The sequence below is a fragment of the Meles meles genome, chromosome 10 (genome assembly GCF_922984935.1).
Source record: "Meles meles chromosome 10, mMelMel3.1 paternal haplotype, whole genome shotgun sequence".
Lineage (NCBI taxonomy): Eukaryota > Metazoa > Chordata > Mammalia > Carnivora > Mustelidae > Meles > Meles meles.
The window spans coordinates 98,990,775-99,010,000 of NC_060075.1; the positions used below are offsets into that span (position 1 = coordinate 98,990,775).

At 49.3% G+C, this 19,226-nt stretch overlaps 1 protein-coding gene across 7 annotated transcripts in view; it reads left to right on the plus strand.

The window, feature by feature from the left end:
* Positions 1-5,855: 5,855 nt before the first annotated feature.
* IKZF1 (IKAROS family zinc finger 1) overlaps positions 5,856-19,226 on the plus strand; it is a 96,478-nt gene continuing 83,107 nt past the window's right edge. For 5 of the 7 annotated variants that reach the window (XM_046020650.1, XM_046020653.1, XM_046020654.1 and 2 more), the window contains exon 1: positions 6,492-6,829. The gene's annotated coding sequence lies outside the window, so the exon portion shown is untranslated. Of the gene's footprint in view, positions 5,907-6,491; positions 6,830-10,665; positions 10,815-19,226 lie in introns of those variants that run through there. The other 2 variants (XM_046020652.1, XM_046020651.1) reach the window with 2 other exon arrangements.

Genomic DNA, 19,226 nt, shown 5'->3' on the forward strand with positions numbered 1-19,226 from the left:
AACTTGAGAGTGCCAGATAAATCCTCACTTACTGCTTCTGAAACCAGCCAGTCTTGGCACCAACCACTGTGAAATAATTCTTCGCAGCTTTTTTCATGTAAAGAAACAATCTATTTGCAACCGGATTAAGGTCTGTCCCAATTGTGAATATGGGAATATCTTTCAGGTATTCTGCCTTTTTCCTTACCTGCTTTCAGGTGGATGTCACCTTAAGAACCTTCATGGAAATGCAGGAGGGGGAAACTAACACTCATTACCAGGTACTATGATGAAAGATCTACATTCATGCTCTCAGTCAAACTTCATGCCAGCTCCATGCAGCAGGATTTGTTTTCCCTGTTGTGGAGAAGACAATGCAATACTCAGAGAAGTAGGGTGACTCAGATAAGTTCCTACAGCGACTTTGTGTGTGGAGAGGAGAGACACTGAGAGTTTTAGGACATTTTCCACTGTAGAGTATCCTCTCTCAACCCCCTGTCCAAAACTATCCCACTTCCTTTCAAGACTAGACAGGAAAGATTTCTGATTTGTTAACACCAAAAAGAGAAAGTTGCTATACAAACACAGAAATAACTAGACTCCATGTCTGTGTACTTTACAGATCAGAAAGTCCATTTGTAAACCTTAATCTTTCCTGGGTGTGCCCATCCAATCCTTTTATCAAGGCTGGTGCTGTCAGGACAGGTGATTTGGCCATAAGGGAAATAAAAAATTGAAAGAGGACCAGAGGGAAAGAAACATGTCCCTCCAATTGGAGAAGGATATTTTAAAGGAACTGGTCCTTGGAGGGAGAGTTGGGGGGGATAGCTAAGAAACCTGACCAAGATGTGTATCTCACATCAACAACTTAGAAATTGAGTACATCGGGGGTGCCTGGGTGGCTCAGTCTGTTGAGTATCTGACTCTTGATTTCAGTTCAGGTCAAGATCTCAGGATTGTGAGATGGAGTCTAATGTCCAGCTCCATGCTGAGCATGGGGCCTACTTGGGATTCTCTTTCCATCTCCCTCTGTCCCTCCCCTCGCTCTCTATCTTAAAAACAAAATAAAACAAAACAAAAGAAGAAGAAGAAAAAAGAAAAGAAAGCAGGTACATCAAAATATCAGACACTTACTCAGTTCTGACTATGTGTCAGGAATCCATCTAACTATGCTTACCAGACACGAACTCCTTCAGATCATGAACCTTCCTTAGGAACTCATATTATTGTTGCTGCTGTTGCCATTATTCCCATTTTTCAGAAATGGAGACTGAGGTACAGAGATGCCTAGTGACTTCCCAACTTACCAAACCCAAATGGTTGGTCTGCAGTCTGTCACTTAATCTTTGACCCCAGGCAAGTCACCATTTCTGAGCTTTTTGTCCTTATGTGGGATAGGGACGGCCAGGATGGCCTTGCTGTATTCTTAGGTGCAAAATAATGTCTGGAAATGTGCTTCACAGAGCTGGGCTCAGTAGGGCAGTCATTAGAATATTACCTCCAGTCTTTGATTAATTCCCTTTGGAGGAGAATTTTTCAAGCACCCCCACCATGTGGGGAAGACGAATATTTATTAACACCTTCTCTATTTCCCCCTATTCCCTCCAAGCCTCTGCAAATCCCTTTCCAAATCTAGCATCTACTTAGTGGCTTCACCTTTTTGTGTATCCGCAGGCTTTGCTTTGGAATTTACCAGGACACGTTTTGCATGGAAATACAATTGTTTCTACTTTCCTAGGTTGGAGCACCTTCCTGTAAGATCACATGTTATGCCTTATTGGGACTTCCTGTCTCTCATGTACCACCTACAAGAGGAGGCTGTCACTGAACCATGCCGCCAGAAGACTTATAGCTCCACAAGTCGCGTTCTAATCTTGTTCCTATCCAGTGACAGCAACTGGAGGACAACCCCCCCCCCCACCCCCATTTGTCTTTAGTCTGATCTGTTCAGGTTAGATCAAGATCTAATTTTCCTTTACTCAACCAAAAAATGTTTAAAAATGTCTCATCAGAAAGCTCTCTAGGTAAATCTATCTTCTTCAAGTCATTATATCTGACCTGGTTTGCTTTTCAATCTCTTCCAACCAAATGATACTGATAAAAAGTCGCCAGTTTTGAGAATCCAAGTGTATTCTGACAAAATCCAAGGGGAATAAATTGAACGAACTGTCAGAAAATGCTAAGAATTTGGTTGTCTGCGGTGGCACATGCTCAATTCAAATCCAGAGGTGGAAACGTGAATGATGAACAGAATGCTGGAATTTCTATGAGTTTCGAAACCAGGAACAACTGAGCCTCCACAGAGCCTTGGAAACACTGCAGGAAAGGGAACATCCTGGGGGGCTCCTTGCTATTGGCTGGGCATTTCCCACCCAGCCCTGCCCACTGGGCACTCCTAACTCCTTGGAAGCTCCCCCTGCTCCTCCCCCATGTCACGTTCCTTCCCTTCTAGATATAGTGACTTAGAAAAAGTGCTTAGAAAAAATATCTACAATCACCAAACTGTGGAAAGAGTCCAGATGCCCTTCAACAGATGAATGGATAAAGGAGATGTGGTCCATATATACAATGGAATATTATGTCTCCATCAGAAATTATGAATACTCAACTTTTGTAGCAACATGGACAGGACTGAAGGAGATTATGCTGAGAGAAATAAGTCAAGCAGAGTCAATTATCATATGGTTTCACTTGTGGAGCATAAGGAATAGCACAGAGGACATTAGGAGATGGAAGGGAAAATGAAGGGGGGGGGGATCAGAAGGGAAGGTGAACCATGAGAGACTGTGGACTTTGAGAAACAAACTGAGGGTTTTAGAGGGGAGAGGGGTGCAGGGATGGGTGAGCCCGGTGATGGGTATTCAGGAAGGCATGTATTGCATGGAGCACTGGGTGTTATATGTAAACAATGAATCATGGAACACTACATCAAAAACTAAAGATGTACTGTATGGTGACTGACATAAAATCAAAAATAATAATTAAAAAAAGATAGAAAGAAAGAAAAAGCCAACCCTGAAGGAATGAGCCTGGAGTCGGCGGAGGGGTGGGGGGTGGTTAAGAACCTTGCCCTGGGCCAGCAATCCTTAGTTTTCAAAAGCAGAAGAAACAAAAGCTAGAGATCTTGAAAACTGGGGAAAAGAAACCAAAGAAGCAGAGTCCTTGTTGCAGAAGTTTCATCCATGTCTTAGTCTTTTTCCTCCTGTTCCTGTTCCTTTTCAGATGAAACTGCATGAGTTCTGTATTCTTTTAATACTGTAGAAAGACAATAGAATTTTTTTTTCTTTTACAAAAATCTCTTCCTGTTACTTAAAAATGATTCCTGCTGTTTCCCAACTGCTGGGGGGAAAGGGGGGGCTGGGGGGCTCGTTTGTTGCCCTTTAGCAGACATTTTTAAACTGAAGAAAGATACTTTAGAATCATAGGAAATTGCTTCCATCAGCTCATTTAATTTCCCCTAATCCCATCAACACCCTTGTAAAGTAGGTGTGCTCTGCAGATGACAAGCGAGGGAAGCCCAGAGAGGTTAAGTAACATTCCAAGACTCACACAAGGAGTAAGAAAGGAAACAATGGATCATATCCTATCACCTCAAGGATACTTTCACTCTGTAAAACGGACTCCCCTTTAAAATCATCTCCAGTCTCTCCCAGCATAAAAGTGCCAATAGCTGCATCCCTTATTATAGTAAGCTCTGAATAAGTAGTTTGTGATTCATTCTATAGGGGCTCTTTGTGATTTTGATAGTATCTCAAAAGAAGAAAAACTGATAATTTGGCAGTTATTGTCTGAATAAACGAGGCCATCCTTCATTAAACAGTGCAATATTGTTATGGATATATTCTAAAGAAACAAAATTACTTTACACCTATAATTTTTTTTTAAAGCATCACCTGTTTCAATTTATCCTGATAGATTTTCCCCTCCGATGTGCTTTGTTGATTTAGGCATCCTCTCTAGGGCTATGGTGTTCACCCACAGACCCCAGGTTACAGTCTTGTGCTTTACCTGTTTGGGTGTGGGAGGGGGAGAAGCCCCTGAAGCCTGGTTTTCTCTGCTTGCTCCCCATCGTGAGAGGACACAGGTAGTTAGCAAGTTTCCTAACAAACACTAGTTGCCACTCACAGTCCTCTTCTTGGTGGGCAGAGGGCAAGAGCTTTCATATGTAAAATACACAATCTGCAAACAACCCCAGGAGGTAACTTACATTATTACCACCAATCTCTAGATGGGAAAGCTGGGGTCTCAGAGAGGTTTAGGAACTTGGTCAGGACCACACAGCCTAAACTCTCAGGGTCCTTTACCTCCTATTCCTCTGCCTCAGGGTGAAACGCCTTGGCCTGGAGACTACATCTGGGTCCTTGAGTCCCACTCCCAGGGACCATGGCATACATTTAAATAGACACATTGGGGAGCAAAGGGTGAGGTGTGCACTCAAGAACCAGAGGTGTCCCATAACCCCTCCACTACAATACTTTTGGCCCCAAGGCCTTGAACCTTGTGTTTGTTGCTTCATTTAGTCCAGACAAGGACTTTCAGGATGAAGGAAGTAGCACTGCCTTCTTTTGCAGGTAAGGACAGTGAGGCTCAAAGAGGTTCAGCATCTTGCCTAAGGACATACAGGCAAGGGGTGGACTAAGGATTAAAGCATGAACCTTTCACTAGTTCCTCTTCCTCTGGACTCCAAACAGGGGAGTCAATGGGCTCAGGGCTCAGAACATCAGAATGTCTGTCAGCACGAACTGAGGCCTAGGTGTTGCATACGTGGTCCAGGAAGAACTCATCCAGATGCTGCCTGTCGTTCTCGGAAGGTAGGAGAGACTTCTCCCAGGAAGGCACCAGGCAAAGCCAGTCCCCAAGAGTGCCTGGGTGCTGCCACCAGCAGCCTCCTGGGCCAGGCCACAGCCTTCCCTGGTGGCTGCCATTCCCTGCCACACTCAAGGGCCTGAAATGACATTTTCCACATGTTACCTGTCTCCACCTGGAAGGCCTGCACGAGTGTTGAAGCGGCTCACTCACCCCTGTCCCTCCCTGAACGCCCAAGGGGGCTCAGGGCAAATCTACGGAATTCCCAGTTCTCCCGCTTCTGCTCACATTGAACAGGGCCACCCGGCTCCTGCTGGGGTGGGGCCAGGCTCCTGAGAATGATGATGGGCTCCTCGCAGAGTGCGGAGAGGTTCTCCATCTGAGCCGTATTCTTCTTCAGCGGGGACCCACACGGCGCCTCCACACGCGCGCTTCAGGGCTCAGGGAGGGAGGGGTCTGCGGTGCCAAGAGCCGCAGTACCAGGCTCAGGACTGCCTTTGGCGTCACCGCCTCCCGCAGCAGCCCTCACACTTGCGTGTGCACACAGGCCAGATGGAAGGCGCGATCCTAACTGCCGCCTGAGCAGGTGGGAGGGAAGAGAGACGAGAGGTATTCCATTGGTTGTCTGGGAAAATGAATTGCACCTTCCCCTCACTTGCGGAGGATCAACTTTTCCCACCCCCTCGGGTGGGCACTCATCACCCGGGGTCGCAGCCAGAACCTGGGAGCCCAGTGGTCCCAGTTCGAGGGAAGTAGAGCTGGGCGGGCAGTGGACGCCCCCAGTCACCGGGGGAAAGTGCTTCACGATGTCCCGCGTCCCGAGGGTCTCCGCGCCCGGCAGCGCGGCTCCCGCCTCCAGCTGCCCCGCACGCGCCGCACGCGCCGGGCCCCCAAGGGTTAAGCGCGGGCCCAGCGGCGCCGCGGCCGATCCCGCCACCGGGTCCCGGGCGCAGAGAGCCGGCCGCCACCTGCCGCGCGGAGCTGCGGAGCGATGCGGCGCTGGAATGAGGAAGCGCGGCGGCGAGGGGAGGGCCCGGGCGCGCTGTGCGCGGGGGTGGCGGCGGCGCGCCGAGCGGGCCTGGCGCGGGCGAGCGGGCTGCAGCCGGCGGCGGTGCCAGCAGGTACGGCCCGCGCCGGCCGCCGCCCCGGCGGCCCTGGTGCCCGGGAGCCAGCCTCGCGCCCTGGCAAAGTTTGTGCGCGCGGTCCCGGAGTTGCGGTGGGACAGCACCGCGGGAAGCGGCCATCCCGCGGCGGGGCGGGGACGGAGGCGGCGCGTCCCGCTCTGCGCCCCGCTCCGCGCCCGGGTCCCTGTCCCGTCCCGCGCCCATCTCTACGCCCCGCTCCGAGTCCCCCCTCCGAGCCCGGCTGAACGCTGCCGCCCCGCGCCGCCCTCTCCGAGTACCGCGCCGCCCCGCACCGCGCTCGGGTCCAGCTCGGTGCTCCGGAGCGGCGAGCCGGGCGAGGGCAGGGCGGTGTGCGCGGGGCGGGGCGGCTGCGGGCCGGTCGCGCGGCGGCGGGAGGAGTGCACCTCCCCAAAGTTTGCGGAGCGCGGGCGGCGGGCGCGCGCTCCGGCCGCCGCCAATCTGGGCGGCCGCAGGTGGCCAGGCGCCTGCCCGCGGGGCGCGGCGCGGAGGGGCCCAGGTGCGCGGCCCGTGGGCGGCGCTGTGCGCTCGGGGCAAGCCGGCCGGCAGCTAGCGCGAAAGCCGGGTCGGAGCCGGCGGGGGGTGGGGAGGGTGGCGGAGAAATGGGGAACAATGCGAGTGAGCAACTTCAGGAAGTCATTGTGAAAGAAAGCTGGGAAGAGCTCGGCGGCCAAGTTAGCAGGGCATTCTAACAAGTGCTTGCGCGGTCCGCGCCCGGGGCGGCGACTGCGGCGACAGTTCCTGGGTCCCCGCGGAGCGCCGCCGAGCCCGGGCGGGACCTTGGAGGTGGCGAGGCGGCCGGCCCGGGCGAGCCCGGCAGGGCAGAGGGAGCCCCGGCCCCGAGGTTGCTCTCCGCGCCTGAGGATCAGTCTTGGCCCCCAAAGTGCGACGCACACATCCACGTGAGTGTTTTCGAATTGAATTTCGATAGGAAAACTCCGGGTAGCTGGTGGATTCGGGAGAGAGAGAGCAGGAAAGAATGAGAAGACGGGGCAGTCAGATTCGGAAGCCCTGGTTTCGCTCAGGTCGGCCTCTCGGTTCTGCGGACGGTGAGAGCGCCCAGTCTGTCAGAGCCTCCGCCAACTTGTGCTGCGACTGCAGGCGCAGGGCCGGCCCGGCCGTGGGGCGCTTGTGCGGCGCCCCGCTGTCACCGTGAGGGGGACGTTCAGCCCCACTTACATTACACTGTATAGACGTGCCTCCGGCTCACGGAAGTCCGGCTTTATAAAGTCGTTTGTACAGAGCTTTCCTTTCTTATTTCTTGGGTGAGAGCATTTTGCTTATACTGTAAAATAATTAGATCGTGCCTGAGCTCGCTTTCTGCAAGATAAAGAATTACCCCGGTTTGAAAAGTTAGGAGGACTTCTGCGGACTGCGATTTTGGCTATCGGGTTTCTAAACTCCCTGGTAATGAGGCATCAGGTTACTAGCAACTGGATTTGCAATGTATGTTTAAAAAAAAAAAAATCGCCAAGGCTCCTTGGTGGTTCCTAAGGAATTGTGGGGAAGAGGAGATGGGTTTTTTCACAGAGTATGGCCTGTAGAAAGCGGACATGCACAGCTTTCCAAAGCAGTCCTCCCGTCCTCGCTCTGGGCTACAGCCGGCCCAGAGCGAATTCAAGGCAAGCTTGCCTGCCGCTCTTTCCCACCCTGCTTCCGACTGTGCATCTCAGCTCCCAGGTACCTTGTTTTAAACTTGGAGACACAAACTGCTGTTGAGCGAATACTTGCTTGCTAGTCAGATCAACTTCTGTTAAGGGAGAAAAACGTATGGAGGTTGAAAATATTTAATCTGGACAATATGTAAAGTTTCATAGAAATTGAAATGGTTGCAAGGATTGGTTCCCTTGGTTCTGAGTTGAGAGGAGACAGGAAACTGCAGGAAATGGTGGGAGCCTCATGAATTTGTTTCTTTGTTTGAAGATGTTTGGTGAGGCTCCTTGGACCCATCTTTCATGTGGAATTTTAAAAGTACCAGGGTTTTTTGTTGTTGTTGTTGTTGTTTTCATATTAAATGTCAGAATTGTTTTAGTGGAAAATGAGGTTATTTGGTATGTGGCAAAAATTTAAACAGTGCCAAATATCCATGAGAGGATTACCTGCTTCCATCATAGAATACGCAGAACATGTTAAAAAAATAACTTGTATGAACAGATGTAGCTAATGCCACATTTTAAAATCCTGTACACTCCTGGTTTGATGGAATGCATCCGATTTCAAAACTTTCCAGGAACATACGTGTTTATACCTTTTTTTTACGTGGCAAAAAAATGTGCTTCCCAGTCTTGGAGTCCCCCAGAGCTGAGGCCAGAGCAGATGCTTGAGTTAAAGTGTCATGCTTTCTTCCCCTTTTGTTTCATGGTGATAGTTGAAGGCAGGAGCTCTAAAAACTCCAGCATGTTTGCTTGTTGGTGTAATTCACCAGCGTTTTAATGGAAAAGCTACATCCTTACACATCCTCGGAAATCAGAAACATGGTAGCAAGAGGAGCTCATCCGCTGGGTCTCACGGGGTGAGCTTGTGGGTCCCTAAATAAAAGTGGGTTTTGTCCTATTCTTGTGGGTCCCTAAAATAAAAAGCATACATGTGTATTCTTTTGAGAACTTCGTCCGTGGTCTCTCGAGAGAGAACACACTGAAGCTGTCCTTGGCACCATTTTCTTTGTTGAAAAATTAAGATCGTAGTGAATTTCCTGGCCAGGAAGTCTGAAGCCTCATGGTACTGGGGTTCACCGAGCCTTCATCACTTGGCTAGGGACTTAAGAGTTTGAAGATGGATGGTGGTTCTTTTTTTTTTTTTTCTCCCTTCATTTGGATTGGTGTATTTCATGTTTGGGTCCTATGGCAGCATATTGTCAACATAAATGTCAAACTTTGCAAATTTGACGCAACACTGTCCTACAGAGTGCCCTGCTATGAAACGCCCCCGTCCCCCACGTGTACAGGTGTTCTGTGTATACGTCAAGATTATGTGTGCATTGACAGATATAGGAAATAAAGAAATTCATTGAGGGTGCGCGCACACACACAGACACACACACACAGTCACACAGCAGGCACAGGGCACAGAGAGAGAGGTGTGGGGGGCAGGGTGAGAAAGAGTCTTCACATTGCACAAACCTAACCTGAGTAATAAGGTATCTCCATTTAGGTTCTGTGTGTTTGGTTGGTTTTTACCTTTCACTAAAGCAGGATGGATTTTCCTTTTTATACTGTTGAGTGTAGACGTAAATGATATGAGTACTTTGGGTGTCTGCCTAACACTGTTAACCCGGAATCTGTCAGAGATAGCACCATTTCATGGCATGTGTGTGTGTGTGTGTGTGTGTTTTCCTGCCCTTCTAATCTTTGTAATTATGAAACAATTTCCCTATGAGATGAGGATTGGTTTTTGTTGACTTATCCTGATGGAGATCCATTCAAGGAGGCAGCTTACAGAGAGCACACAGAGCCCCCTTTATGTTCTATGGCAACCTTTGGAACTTGTCAGTCTGACCGGCCTTTTTGGGGACTGTGACTCCTGCTTCAGGCCACGAGATGCTGTACCTCTTGGCCTGGCCGTGAAGGTTTCTCCCTGCCCTGGATCAGGAGGTTACTCTTTTGGAAACCCTCAGTTGTGGGTGTGTGCAATTGTTCCGTGTCCTCAAAACACAAGATGTAAAAGCAACAAGTGACCCATCCTCTCGGGCTTTCAGAAGGAGAGCCTTGATCTTGTTTACACCTCGATGGGTCATCGTTTGGCTCACACCAGGCACAGGTGCACGTGTGATCTAGATGTTAGAGAGGTTGTGTTGCAGAGCATGGGTGTGAAACATACACACACGCACGTTTGAAGTCCAGATGGGGACGGAAATAGGAATGGGGCTGGCGTGCCCCAGACCAGACTCCAGCGGCTTCTTCCTGGAGACCCAAGGTGTTACTGCGTTCTTGGCAGTTTAAGAACCAACTTCATACCTGGGGGTTGGGGGCTGGGGTGGGGGAGTGTCTCTCTCTGCGGCTCCTGGGATACGCGCTCCCATCCTTCCCCCTTCTGCGCCGTTCCGGGGATGGCTTTTGTTTGATGCCGTTTTGAAACGTGCCATGTTCCTCTGACAACTGTCTCTCAGACGTGACAAAACGTGCAGCGTGAAACACAGCCAGACAAAGGACGCAGTGCACACGCTCCTGAGTGGGGGTGGGGCAGGGCCCCACTCCCCGCTTCTGTGTGTGTGCGTGTTGCTGGGGGTCACTCCTGAGAGGGGCCCACAGGGCACCAGTGGTGGCTGCGCCCCTAGAGGCCGCGTCCTCCTCACTTCCATTGGCTTTGTGTCCTTCTCAGAGTCGACTGCGAGCCACAGGCAGGACCCACAGTTGTCTTCAGGGACCCGCCTGGCGACAAACTGTTAAAAGTGGTGAAAACCCAGAGTCGCAGGTGGGGGGCCTGCAGGTGAGGGGCCTGGACCTTTCCCCCTTCTCCCGCGGCTACGGCCACAGCCACGGCCACGTCGGCCTTTGGGGAACTCGCAATTCCTGCTGACTAAAAGAGCTCCGGCCCCACCACAGACCTGTCAAATGAGACGTCCTAATAATCTCGGAACCTGTTTCGGTTGGCACAGGAAGCCCAGGCTCCCTTCCTGCCCGTGTTTTCCTGAGAGAAAACTATCTTCCCTCCTTTTTTGCATATTTGGCAAATGGTTCCACCTTTCTCTCCGCCCCAGTGGAGTGTGAAGGCGGTGGCGGAGGACAGGGCCTACCGGCATGCCACCCGGGGCAGCAGGGTCCTTCCCAGGTGTCTGAGTGGAGGGGACTCCGCGTGCGTGACCCAGGGTCCAAAGACCCCGTCCTTCAAAAGCGGCCTTGGTGTGGAAAGGCAGCACCTCCGAGGTCTCTGGGAGGCACGGGTTGACGGGTGAGTGCCACACACACTTTCTCTGCCGCGCTTCCTAGACGGGGACGGCCAGCGTGGCTTCTCTTCCTGGTGGCCTGTGCCCACCCAGCCCTGCCCGGCTCCCCTCCGCAGCCTGTCTGGGTGATGGAGAGCATCATTATACACCATTGGCACGCGCTGCTTTCGGGTTGTCCCATGCCCCACCTCCTGATGGCTGGTGGCACGGGGCCACGGCTTAACGGATTGCCTAAAATGGGACCTAATTAGTGGAAAAGTGCCTTCTTCATATTTTCTCACTCAAGTGTGCAATGATTCATTTTTCTCCAGCAATCAGCTCACTGCTGAAGGCAATCTGACTCTCTTCCTGCCATTTTCGCGCCAAAAGTTAGCAGTCACGGACACGGTGCAGCGCTTCCCAGCTGTGGTGGGGGTGAGGGGGGGTGCAGCGGGGTGGGGAGGGGGCACCCAGCATTGGTTCTCCATCCCCCTTCCCAGCTCTTCCTTCTCCCTCCTGGTCTCTCTCCCTCTTCCTCCTTTCTCTGGGTGGGGTGGGGGGGGGAGGGGACGTTGCCTTGGGAGTAGAGGGAAACAACTAAGAAGGGCATCAAGTACATTTTAAGTGCTCTTATGCATCCCGACAGAGAGTTTCAGGCTCCATTTTGGAGATCATCCTGATAGCAGCCCTCTAAAGAGTTTTCTGCTAGTCTGAAACTATTTAAAATGGAACACTATGGCTCAGAGTCCTTTTCTGAAGCCCAGAGTTCCGCTAGGAATATTGATTCACCAGTTTGGGGTGAATTTCTCTTGTGGAATCCAATTTTCACTGGTCAGGCTGGAGCCCATGAAACAGCGCAAAAGACCTCTCCTTGGCCCCCAGGGGGGGAAATGTTTGCTGTAGAATCTTTAGGAGAAATGAAAATGAGGAATTGATCTTTTATGAGCTTGCTTTGGAGACACTCTGAAACATCCTCCCCTCCCTGTGCTTTTAACGAAAAGAGAGAGAGCAGCCTGTGACCCCCTGGTGCGAGCCCCACTTTCCAGCCTGAAAAAGTGACCTTTTCCTTCTCCTTTGTGGCGAGTTTTGTGAAGGGCGGAAAATTAAAATGATATTCAAAGAGATCCACAGTGAAAACATATTGATAAATTGTGTATCCCACTTCATTCAACCAAAATCACCCTGCTAATTATCTGAGGTTGTTAGAGATAAGGCCATTAATTACCATTTAAAAATGGTTTGGAAATTTCTAGTGCTTTTCTGCACGTGTTCCTGCTTCTGCCGGGAGTTGTCTGTATTTCCCTGCATTTAAAGAATTTCCAGCTCTGTTTAGAGCAGCCTGGGCTCTTGTGAAAGAAATGAAACTTGCTGAACAGCAACGGCGAAATACTTAAAGTGAAGCATTGAAAATAAATAATTTAGGCTCCTTTAAGGGCTGCCAGGGAATCGGATGGTAGTGTTTAAGATAAGTTTTCCTCTCTTTTGCCCTCTGACGGACAAGAGCATTTCTCTGCCAGGTTACAAATAAACACATGCCGATTTCTGTGGCCCCTCAAATGAGGAAGTTGTAAGCTTTCTCCCCCCACACCCCCCCTCCCACCGGGTCTGCATGAGGACCTTGTAGGCTAAATGTTGGGTGGGGTGGGGCCCCCAAACCCACCAGGATGTTGCATTCATGTGGACCATGTCCTTCGTTCTGTGGTTTTGGGTGTTTTCTCTTCGGGAGCCCTCCAGGTTGGGGCTATGGCACAGGAAGACTGAGCTCGCTCTCACAGAATAAAATGGAAAGCTAGAACTTCTCTTGCTAATTTGCTCCAACTTAAAGAGCCAGCCAAGAATATCAAGTAGTATTCTCTCTTATGATTATTTGGTATATTGCCAGAGGAGTCATTCTTACCAGATAACTTACGGAATGCATGGCTCCTCCCTTTCACTCTTCTCAAAACAGCCTGGTTTGACTTCAGTGGGACCCTTTGAGGCGAACAAGGTGAATTCCAGAGTTCTACTAAGAGCTCGGGCTGGGATTCAGAGAACCTGATTTGCGAATCCACATTTCTGTGTTCTGTGAACCTCGTTTAAAACTGTGACCATAGGATTTTTCGTCATTTTCATGAGGTTACCTTATTTCAAGTGATTTCAGTTAATGATCTGGGGGTGTTGCTGGTAGAACTGGGGAGCTCAGAACACACATATTGCAGGGAAATTTTCCTGTTGGCCGGGAAGCCATGTGCTCATCGTGGGGGGTGGGGGGAGCCAGTCATCAGGGTGTCTGTCTGCAGCCCCCTCCCTGGAGCCAAGATGAAACCTCCCTTCTTACTGGTGCCCCCCAAACTTTTCCATTGCAAGGAATAAGAGGTAGATAAACGGGGTAATGATGAATCCTGGGGCACGTTTGCTCCGAAACACATTTTCTCTGTGTATGTATATAGATTTGTAGACAACAGACAAGCAGACAACAGAGACTTATCCAAAATGGGGGGAAAAAAAAGGTTAATAGTAACTAGCAGAGTGTTCTTGGTGGTCGGTCGAATCAGCAATGACTTTTTAGTTATTGGAAATAAGCATATTTGTATGGATTTGTCGACAACTGGACGTTCCTATCAAGACTTGGAGAATTGGGAGAATTGTACTTTTCGGGTCTAAATAAATTAAATCTTTCACCAAAGAAACTCACACAAGCCCTGAAATTTAAAAAAAAAAAAAAAAGAAAGAAAGAAAGAAAGAAAGAAAGAAAATATCCCATGACCTTATAGAAGGCCCAGAATTACAAGCTTGTCTGTGTGTGTGTGTGTGTCTGTGTGTGTGTGTGTATTTGGAATGTTATGAGTGGACTTGCATGTTCAGTTTTAATTTTGAGCTTTCACATGTCCCCACTAAAGGATCTGCTAATATGTTAAGTGAAATCACTGCTAAGAAGGCAGGATAATATACTGTATTCTTTGTGAGAACAGCCCATTGTCTTGCTGAGTAAAACACTTTGTGAATATTGTAACTTTGTATTTATGCATTTTTTTAAAAAGTGAAAACGACACTTCACACAAATTGGAATACGAAATTATGCCTGGGCTCTGCAGTCTCCTCGCTTTATCATATAAATGATAAAACCATCAGCACTTTTGGGACCATCATTATATGGGGACAGTTTATATATATATATATATTTTTTTTTTTTTTTTCAAGATGTGTAAGTCTCATTTTTGTTGCATGGCTGCTGACCATGCATGAAGGTCTTCTAAAACCGGGAAGAGGGTAGAAGGAAATGATTCTAAACTTAGATTTTTTCACTTAAGTGATGAAACGAAGTGTAAAAAGCCATTTATATTTGAGGAAGCTGCTTAGGAAGTGGCCCATGATGACAGTCAAAATCAGGAAAAGTCCTATAAATGTGTATGTAAATCTTTGACTATGTATGTCTCTTCTATGGTGGCTGCATACGCAGTACTTATGGGTACTTTGAGAGCCTGTCGTCTAGGAGCAATTGGTCTTTACTGAGAGGTCTCTTCTCTGCATAGGACAAGTGCATGGTGCCAGGACCTTCCTGGGCCCCTGGAAATCCTTTTCTGGACCTGTGCTGAGGGTAAATGTCTCTAATTCTGCCTTTTCTGTTTAAAAGAAAGAAAGAAAGAAAGAAAGAAAGAAAGAAAGAAAGAAAGAAAGAAAGAAAGAAATGTCGAATTCAGTATGTCCCATCTTTCTTACACCTCACTTTGAGACAGGGGGCTCCATGATGCCATTTAGTGATATTCGTGCATTCTTTCCCTCCTGTACTAAATATCTCTTGGCTCAGACTGTTTTCAAGCGGCACGGTTTTTAGCTATATTTGAAAAGGCTTCCTCTGTTCCCCGGACCCTTCCTCTTTTGCATATCAGTTCCTGCCCCGAGGAAAAAAAAAAAATTGTGAGTACAGAATTGCACATCTGAGCTAATTTGCCCTCAGAAAGCAGGTTCGCTGTAGAACAAACCACTGGAGGCGTCTTCCGTGGCTCAGTTAAATATGGGGGAGGGGGAGCCGTCTGAAAGCCAAATTGGATTCCCTGCTGTCCTGTTGAAATCTTGTTTTTCATTGTTATTTGTGCCAGCAATGCTCTGTGGAATAATCATGAAAATGTGTAGATTGGCAGCTAATTTTTGAAAAATGAAAAGAATCAGAAATGAAATAAGAGTGCCCAGAAGTTTCTATGTTCTCCCAACCTGTTTTTGCAAGTTGTTAGGAAAATCTATAAGGTCCCCCTCATGAGACACAAAGACCTGGCCAATTGCTTCAGCTTTCTCTTGAAACATTTCTTTTTTTTTTTTAAGATACCGTGTAATTCACAGCGATATGATAGATTTGCAAAAATAAAATCTACCAATCTGCAAAATGAATGAGATCTCTCTGGGCAGGAATAATGGGTTTCATTAAAGAGGTCTGTGACCTAAGGTGTTTTAAATAGATTATAGGCTTGGCCTGTGTTTTCCCCCTGTGCCCAGACCCTTCAAAACAAGCATCCCTGGGGCGCCTGGGTGGCTCAGTGGATTAAGCCTCTGCCTTCGGCTCAGGTCATGATCCCAGGGTCCTGGGATCGAGCCCCGCATCAGGCTCTCTGCTCCGCAGGGAGCCTGCTTCCTCCTCTCTCCCTGCCCGCCTCTCTGCCTACTTGTGATTTCTCTCTGTCAAATAAATAAAATATTAAAAAAAAAAAAAAAAAAAAAAAAAAAACAAGCATCCCTGAGTGTGTAAGGGAATAACCCCAAAATGGAACTCTAGTGCAACCTCACTTGTCTGGTGATCTAAAATCAATGGCATGCACCTTATCAAATAAGGAGACTTTAACTTTATTGGAGAAGTTTTGTGATGAAAGTTGCCTTACTTGTGGAGGGTTACTCCTTTGCTGTTAGGACACAGGTAACTTGTCCACATTCCTTATCCATTGCCCATTAGAATCTGGGACCATGGCACTGGGCTGAGAGGTTCGCACAGTCTGGAGTCGTGGAGTGAAGAGTGCGTCTCCGTTGAGCACTTGTGGGTTCAAGTTCACTCCGTGTTGTCTAGTTCGTGCCCTTGGCTGGGCTGATGTGTGGTTTAGCCTCCATCGTTCTCGTTCTTCGAATGGAAATAATATACAGATTATGTACAATAATCGTACTCCTATGGCTTAATCATGAAGACTAAAGGTACACACTTAGAAAATGAGTCTTGAATACTAGATCCATGCCAGGCACTGTACCAGGCCCTCACACAGAGCAGTGGGCGAGGATCATGGACGGTCTTGTGGTTCTCTGCAGTTTGCCTGTTAAATGCTGTAGTTGGTTGCTTAAATAAAGCCAGCCAAGATCAGTATCCATTCCTTCACCATCTTTTCTGTCACATATAAAGTTCTTAAGAAATGAGATAGCACTGGACAGAAGGTGACCATGTATCTCAGGGGAAAGGAAAGGCATTGTTTTTCGGTATTGATGTATTTGTTTGGATTCAAGCATAATTTCATTAGTGTCAGGCATACGGCACCATGATTCGATATTTGTGTACGTTGCACAGTGATCCCCACGATGAGCCTCACCAACAGCTGTCACCATTCAGAGTCACAAAAACCCGTGTGTGATGCGTACTTTTAAGATTGACTCTGTTAGCAACTTTCGAACAGGGGGGACAGCATCTTACCAGCATCCCGCTGTACAAACATGGCTTTTTTTTTTAAAGTTCGTGTGTGTTGTTTAAACCACAGAGAGCTGAGATCTGTAAATTTTATGGAGGGACTGGATGCTCCCAGGGAATGGCTCACAGCCAGTTAGCCCGCTGTGCACTTGGCGGGGCTGGGATAGCCATGACGTTGGGCCGCTTGGAAAGGAATCAAGGTGTGGTTCTTGACAGGCGTCTGGCTTTTCATTTTGACTTCATTAATTCCAACACCTTTTCAGAAGGATGGGAGAGTGCTGATGTCTCATAGCAAGTGCTGTGAAGAGCGGTGTTCATCTCAGGGCAAAGCGGGGTCTCATGAGGAGGGCTGAGGATCCCCCCCAGCCCCGTGCACCTGCCAGTGGCTGTCGGGGCTTCCTTTGGCTCTCAGGACTGTTCTTGGGTCCACCTGCTTGCTCGCAGGCACAAGTGAAGACGCTCCTGGAGGCTTGCCCAGCCCCTGACTCGGGAACCACAACTGCCCAGGGTGGTTCTTCCCAGGAGAGAGGCAGGTCCTAGTCCCTCGTGGGTGTGGAAGAAGGAAAGAAGGACAGGGTCAGGGAGGTGGCGTATTTCCAGAGTCTTCCTCTCCCTGAGGGAAGCTCACTGGGGGTAGCCCTGGCAGTGAGACCCCTTTCTCTGGCAGGGCTGCTGGAGAAGCACAGAGATTCTGGGCTAGCTTTGCCCTTGTCTCTCACTTCTTTTGCTCAATCTTCTGTGTCCCCCACTTTCCGGAGTCACTGATGTGCCAACCCCACTGAGCTCACACTGAGAAAGTCCTGTTGGAGCAGAAGGACCAGACAGACACAGAGGCAGAAACAGAGAGGGAGGGAGGAGGGATGAAGGAGACAGAAGGAAAGATGGGAAGAGATGTTCCATTCCGTGCCCGCTCCAGAGTGGGAGATGAGCGGGCAGCGGCTTGTGACAGTGTGCTCCCCTACAGGGGCGGCCAGCGACAGCCGCGTCACGCTGGCCTTCACTTATCTCTGCCTCTGTTTCCCGTGTGTGAGATGCAGAACTGCTTGCTCCAGAGAAACCATAAGAGCTTTCAGGGCTGTGGGAACTGCCCAGGTGACAGGTGTTTGCTGATGTTGTGTTTTCTGCCCTGTCGATCAGTGGAACTCTGGCCTTCAGTTGTTTGGGTCTTTCCTGTGCAGGGGAGAAAATCACAGTTCACTTCTGTGAAATACTCCTTGCCTCTGGCATCTCTGTGGTCCTGGTTTTGTCTAAGCGCTGGTTTTCGTAATGGTTATGAATCGACTTGTGTGAGGAACTCATCTTTCTGATTGTGGAGATGATATCCAGCCTGCACAGTGTTTTTGACTCGGCACGAACACAACTCCATGTGGGAGATGAGAGCTCGGTAAACACTGCCTGAAAATAAGCACAGAGCCTGGGTCGTGCCCGCGGTGGCCAGGACGGTGGGGCGTCCTGCTGCCCCTTCCCAGACACCCACAGATGTCTCTCTATAATCTCAGGTCTCAGAGGGGGTGGAATTTCCTCTCCCTCAATTAGTTTCCCATTGCCAAATGATTGCTTTGGTCTTTGCCTAAAAGCCATTACTTTTACCACAAAGTCATGACAGTTCCATGCCAAGAGATGAAAATTTGGGAGCTTGTCAAGTCCCACGGCCCCTGCATGATGGCAGGCATGTTAGCGTTCACAGGGCCCAGCGCAGCCTGGGAAGGTAGGCCCTACACCCAGATTATCAGGAAGGTCAGCACAGTGGTGACAAGCAACCGTCACCCCAAGCAAGGGTGCCCTCTCGGCATGGTCACATACCACAGGCAGTAGAGTCGTTTGGGAGTGTGATTGGAAATCGCAGTGGGGCTGCTCACCCAGTGGAGTTCTGCAGAGTGGGGGTGGTGGGGTGGGGCGTGGACCTTCAGTGAGAATGGGAACAGGCATGTTGACACCAGTCCATGGTCCTCTGCGCAGTGTGGCTGACTCCGGCACAGTACTGTCCTGAGTGTCCAGGAGGCTGCTGGGGTGGGGGCGCTGCTTCCAGGAAAGACACATAGGACACACAAGCCAGGTCACTGCCCAGGACAAGGGTTCTCCTGCCCAGAAGAGCCTGGTCTGGGCCTCGGACCATCTGTGTTCTGCTTTGTGGCACTTGTCACATCTCCCACGTGAACCAGCAGATGCATGATGGGGAACCCGGTGGAAATGGATTGTGCCCTGGCCTCAAACGCAGAGGGTCCCCACTGTCCCTCGAGGGAGGACACCTTCTCCCTTAGAGCCAAGATGGGGGCCTTGGGAAATAGTAGTCCTCTCCTTGCACATAGCTTGGACCGGATAAATCAGTCCTTCAGCTGGAAGTGTGTAGCCACTGAAATGAGGACATTGATGTAGATTTGCAAAATAAAAAGACACGTGACAGATTCAATGAAAAAATAGTTTACAAGAGGCCATTTGGAATATGTTTAGTGTCCTGTTTTTGTAAAAAGCTCTGCGTGTGTAGAAGTTATGAGCATTTTCTTGTCTTTGTTAAAAAAAAAAAAAAGTTGTAAAAAATGTGTCACTTGCATGGCGAGAAGAGTCCAAGTCAACATTCTGCAGATTCTGTGTTAGCCCAGGATTTGTCACAACGAGATTCGAGTAATGCCGTCTGTCTCGCCACTCAACACAGGGCGTTTGAAGATGGGTCTGTGATGCCGCAGTCAAACCTTGTGCCCGCCTTCACTGAGGAGAACCTCACATTCATGCCGCCCAAAGACGACAAAGATTTTTCTCATTGGAGCCCATCATGTCTCTTTATAATTGTTTGGATGGTTTCAGA